Source organism: Amblyomma americanum, chromosome 6 (genome assembly GCF_052857255.1).
Source record: "Amblyomma americanum isolate KBUSLIRL-KWMA chromosome 6, ASM5285725v1, whole genome shotgun sequence".
NCBI lineage: Eukaryota > Metazoa > Arthropoda > Arachnida > Ixodida > Ixodidae > Amblyomma > Amblyomma americanum.
The window spans coordinates 39348579-39363634 of record NC_135502.1 but is presented as its reverse complement, the minus strand read 5'-3'; the positions used below and the strand labels follow the sequence as shown (position 1 = coordinate 39363634).

The following is a 15056-nucleotide window of genomic DNA, read 5'->3' as shown; positions in this document are numbered from 1 at the left end:
GGAGGTTTTACGCTTTCCGCGCTCACTGGTACATACACTTCAACACTATTCCTTCCTTACTTCCTTCCTTCCTTCCTTCCTTCCTTCCTTCCTTCCTTCCTTCCTTCCTTCCTTCCTTCCTCCCTTCCTTTTTTTCTTTCGCTAACCAATGAGCGCAGAAGGCCAGATGTTGATCTCAAGCACATGAAAAGGCCAAATGTTTGACTGTCTTTTTTTTTTCATATTAAAACGGCACTTTAATACAGGCCTATATGTGGTGTAATTTCAGACGTTCATATTTTCCACCTTCGTATAGTATAATGTCGCTGATCAGCTTCGAATAGGGAGCCGAAAAATCGTTCTAATCCCTACTGCGATAAGGTCACAAGTAAAACTATTTGCTACCGAACTACAACATGGCTTCGTCGCTCCGTGCTATCGCTGCAAGTGACCAACATTCAGTAGCCCTGTCGACGACCTGACGAATCACGTGGACAAGGCGCTGGGCCCTTAACTACACACTTCAAAACTCCCACCGAAGGTCCTCGCGCTTTCACCCGACCTCAAACGTGATACTCGGCGCGTGTTTGGCTGACGTCAATCCGTCGAAAGGGGGCCAGCGGGCCTGGTACGTAACTACGCTGAAACAAAGACGGGCTAACCCCGCTTCTTCAAAACAGGCGCGCTCGTTCAAGCGTGGCTTCACCTTCTGCGTGCGACGGCCGCAACTCCAGCGTTAAAAGCTCTCCCCCCCTCCCCATCTCACTGACGAGAGGCTGGCAGTGCACACATAACAACGCACAATGCGCGAGAAACCACCTCAACGCCTGTAGCAGTCACAACAAAGGAGGAAAGCTGGCAGAGGGCGGAAAACCACCGACAACAACTACTACGGCTGCCGCGATCTCACTGGCAGGCTCCGAGTTATTTATGTTGCACGTTTTTACGTTTCTCGCAGCATGGATTCACTTGTCTCGCGTCCGGTTGCACTCGAACTTGGGCTTGTTTCTCTCTCTCTCTTTCTTGCTTCATCTTTCTCGCAGTGTCGCTTTCTTATAATAATAATAATAATAATAATAATAATAATAATAATAATAATAATAATAATAATAATAATAATAATAATTGGTTTTGGGGGGAAAGGAAATGGCGCAGTATCTGTCTCAGATCTTGGTGGACACCTGAATTGAACCGCGTCGTAAGGAAAGGGATAAAGGAGGGAGTGAAAGAAGAAAGGAAGAAAGAGGTGCCGTAGTGGAGGGCTCCGGAATAATGTCGACCACCTGGGGATCTTTAACGTGCACTGACATCGCACATTACCCGCCGCGGTGGCTCAGTGGTTAGGGCGCTCGACTACTGATCCGGAGTTCCCGGGTTCGAACCCGACCGCGGCGGCTGCGTTTTTATGGAGGCAATACGCTAAGGCGCCCGTGTGCTGTGCGATGTCAGTGCACGTTAAAGATCCCCAGGTGGTCGAAATTATTCCGGAGCCCTCCACTACGGCACCTAATTCTTCCTTTCTTCTTTCACTCCCTCTCTTATCCCTCCCCTTACGGCGCGGTTCAGGTGTCCAACGATATATGAGACAAATACTGCGCCATTTCCTTTCCCCCAAAAACCAATTATTATTATTATTATCGCACAGCACAGGGCCGCCTTAGCGTTTTTCCTCCATAAAAACGCAGCCGCCGCGGTCGGGTTCGAACCCGCGGCAACTCCGGATCAGTAGCCGAGCGCTATAACCACTCAGCCACCGCGGCGGGTGTCGCTTTCTTCCAAGTCTGTGGTTTGCGTCCTCTCATCGTCCTTCTTTCCAACTTTCGAGTTTTCCTGCTTTCACGTCACCCTGCAAGCGAAGGGCACAGACACTTTCTCCATTTCGACCCATGTTCGTTTTGTTACGTGCGTGCTGCTTTTATCGCCCTCCTCCTTCTGAGTCTGCGTTCGTCTACCTTTGAGCAGCTGCGCTTACCGCTAATGTTCTTTCGCTCTCCGTCGCTCGTTCGCTCTTTCATCGTTTAATCGTGCCAAGGATAGCTCCTCCGCCCCCTCTTTCTCGCTTTCACTGTTTCTTTGTGTTTTCGCCACCCTTTTCCATCTGTGGAGTGCGCTGTTTGTATGTACGCACTAGCGTGTCTGAGTGCGTTCTCGTCTCGCCGCTGAAGTGTTGTGCCGCTCTCGTGGCCAGCGCATTCATATCGTTTCATTCCCTACGTGATTTTACGCCTTGCGGGCGCTTCGTGCCAACATCTCTTATCCCTTCATTATGTACGAGAAGAATGAAAAGATAAGAGAACGAGAAGGGGACGCAGTGGACAAACTCCTTCTCGCTACGGACGAGAATCGCCGAGAACAGTGGAAAGGGAGGAGAAGAGAGAGGCGTGGAGGAGCAGAGAACAGGTTGTCACGGAGGTTCCTGTTGATAGTCTCGCCGAGTTTTTCGCATCTGGTAGCAACGAGTTCTTCACGCGCACGCGGACCTGCGTTATGAGTCATCCGTTTTTCCTCCTTTTCCTCGAGCCTGACTGGTTGTTTTTACAAGTCCCAAGTTCGCGTTGTTCCTTCTCTCCCCGTCCCGTCGCCGTACAAGTACACGCGCAACGACCTCGGCCCGTTTAACTGGCTCGTTTGTCATGCAATCCGAGTTGCCGTCCCAGCCGTTTAAACAGCGTGTCCCTTTAACGCGATATCGCCCGCCGCGCTGGCTAAGCACGAGGCGATAATTGGAGGCCGTTCAAATAGTCGCCGCGGCTTGACGGTCGTGGTGTGCCTGGCTGTTACTGGCGACCGCCCGCGGAGGCAGCAAGTCAGAGACGCGTGATACTTTGTCGCAGTGATTCTAGTGACCTCGAAGGTTAACGAAGGCGCTCGCGAGTAAATTTGACTGAGAGGCGTCAAAGAAAACGGATGTCCTGCCAGCTGGAGTGCCCCACCGATTATTTCAATCATATAACCCCGTCCAAGGCTGATCGCCCCTGACTTCATCTGAAATGTCGGAACAAGATGTGAACGTGTAATTCTTCGAAGGCTCGCAGTGTCGGGCATGCAGAGATAACGTATGTGCTGCATGCGATGTCGCGAGTGCCGAAGGAAACCCCGTTGGTCAAGTATCTTTTGGGGTTGACTGACTGTTGCGTTGTGCGCGGTTTGTTTGCCTTGTATACACATATTCGCAGCTGGCAGCGTTTATCGGTCTCTGCGTTAATTCACGCAGTTTTGTTAATGCGCCTTCACTTGCCCTGACATATCGTACGTTCACGCCTGGTCAAATGCGGCTGATCTATTCACCATATACTGCGTTAGAGCGCCGAGCCTGCAGTCTTCCAACAGATGCTATTGCCAAAAAAAATGGAGTGACGGGAGAGGGGGTTGAGGAAAAAAAAACTGACCATACTAGGCTGGCTTACAGAGCGAGTGAGTGAATAAGCTTCTTTCTCTATTCTTCTGCCTTTTCTGCTTCCTCTTCTTCTCTCTCTCCTTCTTTCTCTTTTCCTTATTTGTCTTCTGCATTCTTCACTTCTTATTTCTGTTCTTCCTCTCTTCGCTTCTTCCTCTTCTTCCCCTTCTTTCTTTCCTTTTCTCTCTCTCTCTCTCTATCGAGACTTGGCTTACCTCGACTTGCCGATTTCTACAACTACAACTTAACATCTACTTGATGAAGGATATTCACCGTCCCGCAAGGGTCAGTGCTTGGGCCTATCTTGTTTTTTAGTCTAAAATGACATAAATAGTAACCTGAATTCCGCAATGACATTATTTTCAGACTACTGCGTGATGTGTAGACGTACTATTGACCCGTCGGGCACTATTAATTTACAATTGCATCTTACCAAGATAAGGAATTGCTGCACCCAATGGCAAATGTAAATTAACGCCTCAAAAACAAAAGTAATCATATTTATTTATTTATTTATTTATTTATTTATTATTGATACCCTCAGGGCCAAAGGCATTTCAGAGGGGAGTGGTTACAAATCACAGAAAATGAACAAAAACAAAAATTCAACATACAAGCGTCATGTTCCTGGTTATACAATTCAGAAGTAAGCATAATATGTAAGTGCAAGGTAAGAGAACAAAACAAGGGAAACTAAAGTAAACAAAGGAAATGGAGAATGATAAGTACATTTGTTGTGAACCTTAGTATACAATGTTAGCTAAATTGCTACGGAAGCGCAGGATGTCTTGAATGCAGGCTGTCGATCCGGGAAGGTGGTTCCAGTCTGCTGATGTACGGGGAATGAACGACTGAGAACAAGCTTTTGTTTCGTGCGACGTTATACCGACCTTGTGAACGTGGTCTAGCCGTGGAGAGATGAAAGACGGAGGAGATATCAATTCATCGCGTAGATTGGGACAGTTGTAAAAAATTTTATGAAATAAACATAACCGTGAAAATTTTCGACGGGAGGCTAAGGGTGGGAGGTTGAGCGTGTTTTTCATGGAGGTGACACTTGCAGTACGATTGAAGTTAAGTAGGATGAAACGGGCGGCGTTATTTTGTACAAGCTCGAGTGCATTAATTGAGTTTGTGTAGCTGGGGTCCCAAATTGCAGATGCGTATTCTAGTTTACTACGGACAAGGGTTTTGTATAACATGAGTTTTAGGGAGGTAGGGGAATTGGAGAAATTCCGGCGTAGGTAGCCTAGCATGCTGTTAGCGTTGTTAATTATGGCGTTAATATGGAGCGACCAATTTAGAGTGGAAGATATATGAACTCCGAGGTAGCGATATGACGTGACGGCCTCCAGTATGGTATTATTTAGACAATATGCACCTGTAGTAGATGATGTGCGGGAGACACGTAAAACTTTGCATTTAGAAGAATTAAGTTGCATTAACCATAAGTTGCACCATGCAGATATAGCAGATAGATCATTATGTAGAGCGCATACGTCGTTAGTGTCGTTAATTTCGCGAAAAATTACGCAGTCATCAGCGAATAAGTGTATGTTAGACGTTACGCAAGAAGGTAGGTCATTAATGTAAATAAGAAATAAAAGAGGGCCTAAGACGGATCCCTGTGGCACTCCAGAATGGACGGGGGTTGATGGAGAGGTGGCATTGTTAGCAGTTACGAACTGAGTGCGGTTGCAAAGGAAATATTCGAGCCAGAAAAAAAGCCTAGGATCAAGGTTTAGTTTGCTTAGCTTAAAAAGTAGTAATTTGTGGCATACCTTTTCGAAGGCTTTTGCGAAGTCGAGGAAGACGCAGTCAGCTGTTGAGCGGCGATCAAGGATGAGATTAAGTTTATGCGTAAATGATGCTAACTGAGTTTCGCAAGACAGTCGCTTACGAAAACCGTGCTGCATGTCTGTAAAAAATGAATTTGACTCCAAGAAATTCGCGATACCTGTGTATAATATGTGCTCCAATACTTTACATGGAATACTTGTCAAAGATATGGGACGGTAGTTAAGGGGTGAATTCTTGTTACCTGATTTATGGATTGGGACCACCTTCCCGACCGTCCAGTCAGCAGGCAGAGCACCGGTGTCGAGGGACTGTTGAAATATCTTGCAAAGCAGCAATGAACAGTAAGTTTGAGAACCCTTAAGAAATTTCGCGTTGATTGAGTCAGTACCTGGACTGGAGCATGGTTTAAGGGATTCAGTAATCTTCTCAATACCGCAAGCTTCGATGCAAATGGGATCCATAGTTATGTAGTTGTAAGTCTGCGCTTGTGGAAAAATGGTGTTAGTACAATGAACAAAGTTTTTACAGAATGTGGAGTTCAGTACCGCTGGGCATTCTGCATCTGGGATGGCAAGGCCATTCTCGTCTAATAAGTTAATGGTATCGCTGTGGCTGGGGTTGACAATGCGCCAGAACTTTTTAGGATCAGTGGAAAGAATGCTAGGAAGTGTATTGTGAAGAAAATTATTTTTTGTGCTTTTAAGTGCAGTTACGTAAACGGCGTTAGCTTCGCGGTACGCCTCCCATTTTGCGTTACTACCAGACCTTTTCGCAACTCGGTAGAAACGTTTTTTTCGATTGGACAGTCGTTTAAGATAGGAGTTGTACCACGGGGCTCTCGAGTGGGAACAGATTGTCCGTAATGGTATGTATGTATCTGTTAATTCTTTAACCTTGGTAACGAATAGATTCCAGTTAGTATCGACAGAGCGGTCATCAAACCCGTTGCAATAATAATCGATAAATTCGGCGAGTTCCCTGTTAATGGCCTGAAAATCAGCTTTTTTATAGTCGCGGATGTGTTTAGAGATCTCAGCTGGGGGAGTAACGATGCAAATGTCAAATGAGAGCGATAGATGGTCGCTGAGACCAGGTAAGTAAGTGATTTCTGAGGCCATATCGGGATGGGTAGTCAGTATTAAGTCCAGCGTGTTTGCAGTGGTATTAGTAATTCTTGTCGGTTGAGAGACTAGTTGGGAAAAAGAAAAAGTGGAACAAAGGTTTAAGAAATCGGTGCTTAAGTTAGAAGAAGGGTTCTGAACTGGGGTATCAAAAGACCAAGATATGTTAGGAAGATTGAAGTCGCCAAGTAAGAAAACAGGCGCCAGGGGGTGTCGTGTGCAAACAGCATTTATGGCATCGTGCAGATCATCGAGGAAGTTAGCAGAGTGACTGGGAGGACGGTAGCATACCCCGAAAACAATTTTAGAGTGTCCAAGTTCCACGCATGCCCAGACAATCTCGAGATCTGTTGTGATGTTAATAGCGTAAGACCGGAGTGTTTTACAAATGGCGAGTAATACGCCACCACCCTGACGTGACGTGCGGTCGCAGCGATAAAAAGTGTATCGGGATGAGTCCTGGAAAATTTCGGTGTTACGAATGTTAGAATGAAGCCATGTTTCAGTAAGTGCAATAATATCTGCGTTACACGTGTCAGCTACGGAATGAAATGCATCACGTTTGTTTACGATACTTCTTACGTTAGCGAGAAGAACAGATGTGCGTGGTGAAGGCGACGACTGCCCACGTCCCCTCTCGTGATGCTACGGGGCGTTTTCGGTGTTTTGGGCATTTGATGAAGGCGACCGCGGTGTGTCCTCTTCGAGTACTTCGGTGGGAAATTCCTTTATCAGTTCGATGTTGTTTGTCACGCTGTCGTACATGTAGCACTTATTGTTAACGTAGAGTTTGTTGTAACGAAGCTGGAACTTTGGTGACTGAGGCAGGCTTTTAGCGAAATTAGTAAGTTGCTGGCGCGCGTTACGGGTTGCTGGCGAAAAATCCTCTGATACAGAAATGTTGTCAGTTTTAAGTTTAGCTCGACATGCTAGTATTCTGCCACGGTCTTTAAATGAGCCGAACCGGATAACTACAGACCGACATTTTTGATGTGAGAACGTACCTATCCTGTGGGCGCGCTCAATGACCGGTTGATCAAAATCAGTGCCTAAAGAAGTTGAAAATGCAGTGATAATTTTTTTTTCAGTCTGTTCCCAGGTTTCACGTGCGTCGGGTATACCGCGTAAGATTAAATTGTTCCGTCGTGAACGGTCTTCAAGGTCATCTATACGAGCCTGTAATTCATACTGTCGCGAAGTCAGCTGTTCGACAGTATCTTGAGTTGCGGCGACGTCGAGTTCTAGGGTTTCCAGAGTTTTGCATCTGCTTTCGATCAGTTCCAAACGGTTGAACACATCAAGCAACTTAGTTTCGAGGACTGCCTGGCTTGATTTGATTGTGTTAACGTCTGCACTCAGTTTAGTTTGGCCAGTCGTGAGCTCAGACATTTTTTTGTCAATGCCTTTAAGTAACTTCATTATCTCATTAATTTGCTGAGAATCGCGTTCCGGATCAGTAGAGGCAGAGGCGGTACGTGTGTTGGGACCAGGGTTGGACTCGACGTCGCCGCAGCATAGCAACAGATATGCAGAGTCAAAGCAATCGCAGGCAACAGCACAAATCACCCTTGGGCAAGGGAGCGAAATAAGGAATCTGTTATCGTTTTTCTTAACGAAAAGAGAGTGCCGGTTACACACCTGTGGTGCGAAGAACAGATGCGTGTTAGCCATGCTGGCGCAATGGCTGCTCCCTTGCCCACTGAAGATGGTGACGGGCTGCAGGGCCTTAAAGTGCTCGGGCTGCTGCGGTGTCGCTGTGGTAGCGAAGAGCCTGATATCTGGTACGATGACAGGAGATTGTTCCGCGATGTAGGCGCATGCGTGGCAAATGCGATCGGTCGCATCGGCATCGGGTAGACAGCCAGCTTCATGAAGTGTGACTGGCTGCGAAGCAAGCAGGCAACACGTCGCCAGGGACAGGAACGCCTGTGGTGCGAAGAACAGATGCGTGTTAGCCATGCTGGAGCAATGGCTGCTCCCTTGCCCACTCCGGCACCGCGCAGTGCCATTACACGTCACATAATCTGCCCGTGGAATCAGTATCCGTCGTAAAGTGCTCACGTGTGCACTAAGATTCCACCCTGTCTTGGAACCGCAACATGGATACGTTTATTAACGAGACATCAGAAGCCCTCGGGTTCCTTAGACGCAGCCTTCGTGTAGCAAACAGGGACACAAGACTTTAAGCATGCACTACATTAGTGTGCTCGAAAGGCGGAACACGCCTCTTTAATTCGGAGCCAACACCAAACAAACTTAGTTACATAACTGGAGTCATTACAGAATAAAGCCGCTAGGCTTGTTTCCAAGATTGACTCGAAAAAATCGAGTGTAACAGAACTAAAAAAAAATGGCGGACGATTTAGCGTGGTTAGTCCAAATGCGAATTCGGAGCTCCAACGCCTCGGTTTTCACTTTGATTTTGTTTCGAGGCTTGGTTTTCAAGGTCAAGCAGGCGAGTACGACGCGATAGCGTGGATGGGTCGGTGCGGATATGTGCGATATTAGTCATTCTCTATATTACATTCATAGAAAGCTGGGCGTCCTCATACCACGCCTTTCGCATTGGTGCCGCGGCTAACCAATGCACTACTGCCCGGCGATACCTTGTAAAAATGGTCTATAGAGTCTGTAGATTTTATAGACTATATTGGCTTTGCATAGATCTTTCTTTTTGTCTATTTATAGTCAATAGACAAAAGTCTACTATACAAATATGGCCATAAATCTATAGATTATCTGTACGCTATCTTTAGAATTTGTATTGACTATAGACTGCTCATTAGAATTTGTCTACAGAAAGTCTATAAACTTTATAGACGGAAGTCGATGGACAGTCTATAGACTGTCTATAACATTTTATAGAGGGTGGCAAATTCTGCCACCGGTGGGGCTTATGAGACCCAAGTTGCTCTTCCTGAGTAACCTCAAGGTCACTGATAGGGGCTTCAGACAGACAAACATCGGCGAAATATGAGATGGGGGTTTTAGTGCTCGCACACTAAAAAAAGGTCCGAACTTACCTCTTCTCGAAATATGCTGACTGCTTTCCTTTTTGTATCTTTTTATCCACAAATTATATGATAGCCATTCTCCATTTTCTATGCGCCAGGTTACACAATGCCAGCGGATTTTCCCGCGCATGCGTCCCCCAAATGAAGGCAGAACCTATTTTTTCCCGAACTAATCACTTATTTCACTGGCCTCCCCTCCTCGCCATCCGCCAAAGGAATCAGCTCCCAGCGAATATCGCATCTATTACTTCTCAAGGCTCATTTGCGAACAGTCTGAAACCTTACCTTGAGCTATGATCTTCAATTTCTCATTTTTCAGTACTTTTACCTAGTTTTCAAAACACTGAACTGGGACGCATTGAAATGCTCTTATCTGCCTTGATATATTTCGGAATGTAGGATGTGTTTTTGAATGACGCATATCGCTACACAGAACTACTTGTGGCTATTTGTGCTAAATTGTTATTTCCTCTGTTGTGCTTTTCCATCCCCTCCCCCCCTCCCCCCCCCCCCCCCCCCCGCTCTTCCCTATGTAATTACCGCTCGGGCCTTTAGGGTATCTGAATAAATAAAGTAAATATTACAACAGGCTTCAGTTACGCGAGCACTCAGGGTCGGATCCCAGTAACGCCTCTCGCCGTAGATAGATAGACAAAGAGGAGGAGGGAAAGGCAGGGATGTTAACCAGAAAGGGGTTCCGGTTGGCTACCCTGCACTGGGGAAGAGGAATTAGGGGACTAAAAGAAGGAGGAGAGAAGGGGAAAAAGGCACAACACACACACACGCACAACGCTGTCACAATTTGTCACTCAATCCAGTCGCTCACAAGTAGGCAAAGAGTGCCTTGTATGCCTTGAGGGCAGTCGACTGCTGTGGCCACGGACCTCTCGCCGTAAAAAGGCACAGTATCTGTCGCACTCACAGTGGACTTCTGCATGATGGAAAAGAAAAAAGAGGCGGCGAAATGAGAAAGGTAGTGGCCGTGGAGATGGCAGGATTCATTTTGACTCCCTGGGATTCTATAATGTGTGCCGACACCGAACAACACGCAGGCGTTTCACAACAATAGCTGTTATTTGCAGGATCCCCGGGTCTCGTGTCGTCGTTGTTAGAGTCCACGATCACGTGACCCCCCCCCCCCCCCCCCCCCCCCCCGCCATCTCCAGTATCGGTTACCCGCGTGCCGAGTAGTAAAAAAAAAAAAGGAATAGACCCGAGGGAAAGATACCGCACATTCTGTTATACCGCTACCCCGCTGCCACTTTCCGCTGTGCATGATAAAGATTGCATGCAACCATTGTATTATACCATTCACAACTGAACTATGCTGCGCGCATTAGGCTCGCCTCGGAGCTTTCACAGCAGTGCACGCTTTTAGCAAAACGACAGCTGCAAGCTACGGCATGTTGCCACACGCGAATCCGGCGAGCAGTCACCCTGTTTCTCTTGCGTTTCTTGTTTGCAGCGCGAGATTGATCAGTGTCCCGCAGTACACCATGATTGGCCACCTTGTTATACAGCTTTGCGACAACCCCTCGCCTCTGTACTGGCCGCGCCCACACAGCCAGCTGTATACTACCGTAATTATACGTTTCTACACGCACCCGAGTTTCATCTACTCGAAAATAGAAAACGCAAAATCTGTACACTAGTTGGAACCGACTTTAATCTCTGCATTCCTGTTATAGTTCTCGCCTCTCTAGGGCAGCCTCTTTTTCGCCATGTGCGTCCCACAAGATGATTTCTGTCATTCGTGCAGTCGCAGCGAAGGACGTTTGCAGACGCCGCGGCAATTTTAACCCATGAACGGCCGCAGGGGTATCAATATGCTGGTGATGAATTATGATGATGGAAAACAGGGGAAAACACACCGAAGAGGTTGGCGCCTAACTTATTGTCAGAATGCCAACGCACACAAAATGACCTGGCCGACATAACGTATGGCAAATGCGATGCCCTTACAAAAACTTCTTTGGGCAGTCTATAGACTGTCCATAGACTTCTGTCTATGAAGTCTATAGACTCTCTATAGACGAACCCTAGATAACTGTCTATAGGCAATACAAATCCTGTAGACTGTCTATAGACAATCTATAGATTTATGGCCATACACTTTTAGTAGACTTTTGTCTATAGACTATGAAGTGACAAAAAGAAGTATCTATAACAAGGTTTGGTTTGGTTTATGGGGGTTTAACGTCCCAAAGTGATTCAGGCTATGAGAGACGCCGTAGTGAAGGGCTTCGGAAATTTCGACCACCTGGGGTTCTTTAACGTGCACTGACATCGCACAGTACACGGGCCTTTAGAATTTCGCCTCCATCGAAATTCAACCGCCGCGGCCGGGATCGAACCCGCGTCTTTCAGGCCAGCAGCCGAGCGCCATAACCACTCAGCCACCGCGGCGGGTCTCTGAGAAGGCAATAGAGTCTATAGACAGTCTATAGACCATTTTTATATGGGTGGGGTTGTTCTTAGCGTGTTCTTGGCGTGTTCTTGGTTTTATCCCATTGTAACAAGCATGCCGCTTTGAGACTCATTCTTCGTGGAACAAATGCGCGCGTTATAATCGGATAAATGCAGTACATATACGGATAGAGTAAACGTGCGTTGGTTGGTGGCGCGCCCTCTGTGGCGGCGCTATCAGCGGGCGGTGAGGAACGCCGCAGAATGCGGGATGCTCGTGTGTGCCTGAGCAGCCCTCGGGCTCTGCTTCGGCATTCGCTCCACGTACCATGCGACGGCGAGTTTCAGCGCCCACGCTTTACACGCGTCGAGCACGACCTTTCGAGGGCGAGCGGCGACAAGTTAGAGCTGCGAAGCGCCGCTCCTGTGGGGTAGACCGGTCGCTCCGACCTTCTCCTGCAGATGCATGGGTGCGCGGACTAATGCACGCCCTGGACTAATGATGTTTCCTTCAAAGCCACGGGAAACCGAGCACTTTGAGTACCTCACGACGCCTCTACTATTCAGTAGTTTTGTTTTCCACTCACTCACTCACTCACTCACTCACTCACTCACTCACTCACTCACTCACTCACTCACTTCACTCACTTCACTCACTCACTCTAGCACTTCACTCACTCACTCAGCAGTCAGTCAGTCAGTCACTCATTCACTCAAGCACTTTACTCACTTACTCAAGCACTTCACTCACTCACTCGCTCGAGCACTTCACTCACTCACTCAAGCACTTCACTCACTCACTCACTCACTCAAGCACTTCACTCACTCACTCAAGCACTTCACTCACTCACTCACTCACTCACTCAAGTACTTCACTCACTCAAGCACTTCACTCACTCACTCACTCAAGTACTTCACTCACTCACTCAAGTACTTCACTCACTCACTCACTTCACTCACTCACTCACTCACTCACTCACTCACTTCACTCAATCACTCACTCAAGCACTTCACTCACTCACTCAAGTACTTCACTCACTCACTTCACTCACTCACTCAAGTACTTCACTCACTCACTCACTTAGTCACTCAAGCACTTCACTCACTCACTCACTTACCTTGTCAAGAATAGTCCATCAGTGCGACGCAATGGAGGTAGAGTCAGGCCGGAATGAAGCGCGTGCAACGGATGTGCAGCACTTTTCTACTTGCAGCTTGATAATTATTTACAACGGATCCATGAATATGTTCTTCGGTAGACCCTTTACTCAAACATGAATCAGGCTGTTGTGCACTGCGACTGAAAGCACACAGGCAAAACATGTTGCTTTGTTCACAGGTGCTGTTCGCGTTTCATTCCAGCTTGACTGTACGCGTGCTCGGCGCCACTACACATTCGTGGAACCGAATTTTAAATTACTGCGCATGCGAAGTGGTATACTGTAAGGTATCCAGAAATACGGCACCATAGTTGCAAACACACATCGTGCTCCATATCGGCGTCATCTAATTCATTTACCAAAGCACTCTGATAACGTACGAAACATTTCCTCGGCGCTTCCTCGATTTTCTTTAGGGAGAATCTCTGCCCCGTCCACACTACGGTGCTCACCGCTCCTCGCCACTCTGCTGCGCATGCGTGGGTGGCGCAGAGACTGTTACGTGCACCACGGAGTGACGCGATTTGATGGACGTCGCTGTTCGCTTTCCGCAGGCATGCGATTTTTGAATGGTGCGAGAAATTAACCAACTTAGTTGAGCCCATGCGGTGAGGGTGATAGCGCTTTCGAAATTCTAAAAACCAATATGTGCATTACTTATGGTGCGCTACCCGCCTCTTAATAAATAATCAGCCTAAGAGTAATAGTAGAAAAGATAAATATTAACTATTAGTTAAGCATCCTGCTAGTTAGAACGTCTTAGCTCATGCAATACACCGCGCTGACAATGCTGCGCCGAAAAAAAAAACGCTCCTCTGCTGTTAAAAATTGCAGAAATGCTTGGCTGAATGACTGTGTATAGTGCCGCCGCGGTGGCTCAGTGGTTATGGCGCTCGGTTGCGGACGTGAAAGACGCGGGTTCGATCCCGGACGCGGCGGTCGCATTTCAATGGAGGCGAAATGCTAGAGGCCTGTATAATGTGCGATGTCAGTGCACGTTAAAGAACCCCAGGTGGTCGAAATTATCCGGAGCCCTCCACTACGACGTCTCTCATATCCTGAGTCTTTTCGGGACGTTAAATCCCATAAATCAATCACTCTGTATAGTCTTTAACGCACTGTTACATGTCAGGCATACACTAAAGAACCGCTATACCGCACTCAAGTGTCACCGCTATAGCCATACGAAATTCCATCAAGCAGGGCGCGTTAGAATAACCTGCTATCATACAGTGTTTTTTTTTTTTATCTAAAAAATTGGGAATTTCGTTTTGTCGCGGCAAATATCATTGGAGTGTTAAACTGAATATACGCTTCTAATCTCGCCAGCATCCATCGGAGCGATCTCTTACGAAAACTTTTCTTTCTCTCAACCCCTTTCTCTTCTCCACCCCAACTCCTCTTCTTTTTTTTTCTTTTTGCAGCTTCAGCACCCCCTACACCAACCCTTGGAAACGAGACCGCCCGTCCGTACCGCCACTGAAGCCGGATAAAAGAAAGAGCTAACGGTGGAGTCTTCAGATCCCGAGAGAAAGGGAGAGAGGCCGAATAAATTTGGGCAGGCGCTTCTCGGCTCTGACCGCGCTTCCGTCGAGCTCTGCCTCGAGGGAGCCGCATCTGGCGCGCGGCTCTTCTGATCCCCGCGAGCCTCCGGCATCGAGTCGACGCACCTGCGGCCACGCCACTTCGTTTCCGCTCGGAGTCGGCCTCACTGCGCGGAAAGATACCACGTGACCCCAATGCTGGGCTGTTGCAGGGGTTTCCCCGGGAATTGAAATGAGGGGCAGTCATCAGTGTAAAAAGCTATTCGTTACGAATTTCGCTACCTACCTTCGATACCCCACCTTGACTATAAGAAAAACGCTTGTGCCATGACACTCTTTGGCCACAGATTCCCTTGTGCTATAATAAACCATAATCGTCACCACGAATTGAGGGGTGCCTTCATAAAACCAGTGTGTTAGCGCGGTGGCCACAGATGCCCTTGAGCCATAAAAATCCATAATCATCATCACGAATTGTCTTTAGGAAAACAAGATGTGTTAGCGGGGTGTGCAAGGAAATCACTGGCTGCATACGTGGATGCCGCCCACTCACTGAGTTCGCGCGTATTCGGTGCTGTAACATTACTTCTCGTATTTTATTCTTTAGCCGTAACCTTGCTTCTGCACGTGTATTT

General features: G+C 47.5%; 1 protein-coding gene across 1 annotated transcript in view; it reads left to right on the top strand.

Moving 5' to 3' along the window:
• LOC144094661 (helix-loop-helix protein 15-like) overlaps positions 1 to 14713 on the top strand; it is a 133993-nt gene extending 119280 nt beyond the window's left edge. The window contains exon 4 of the mRNA XM_077628585.1: positions 14302 to 14713. The gene's annotated coding sequence lies outside the window, so the exon portion shown is untranslated. The remainder of the gene's footprint in view (positions 1 to 14301) is intronic.
• Positions 14714 to 15056: the final 343 nt, after the last annotated feature.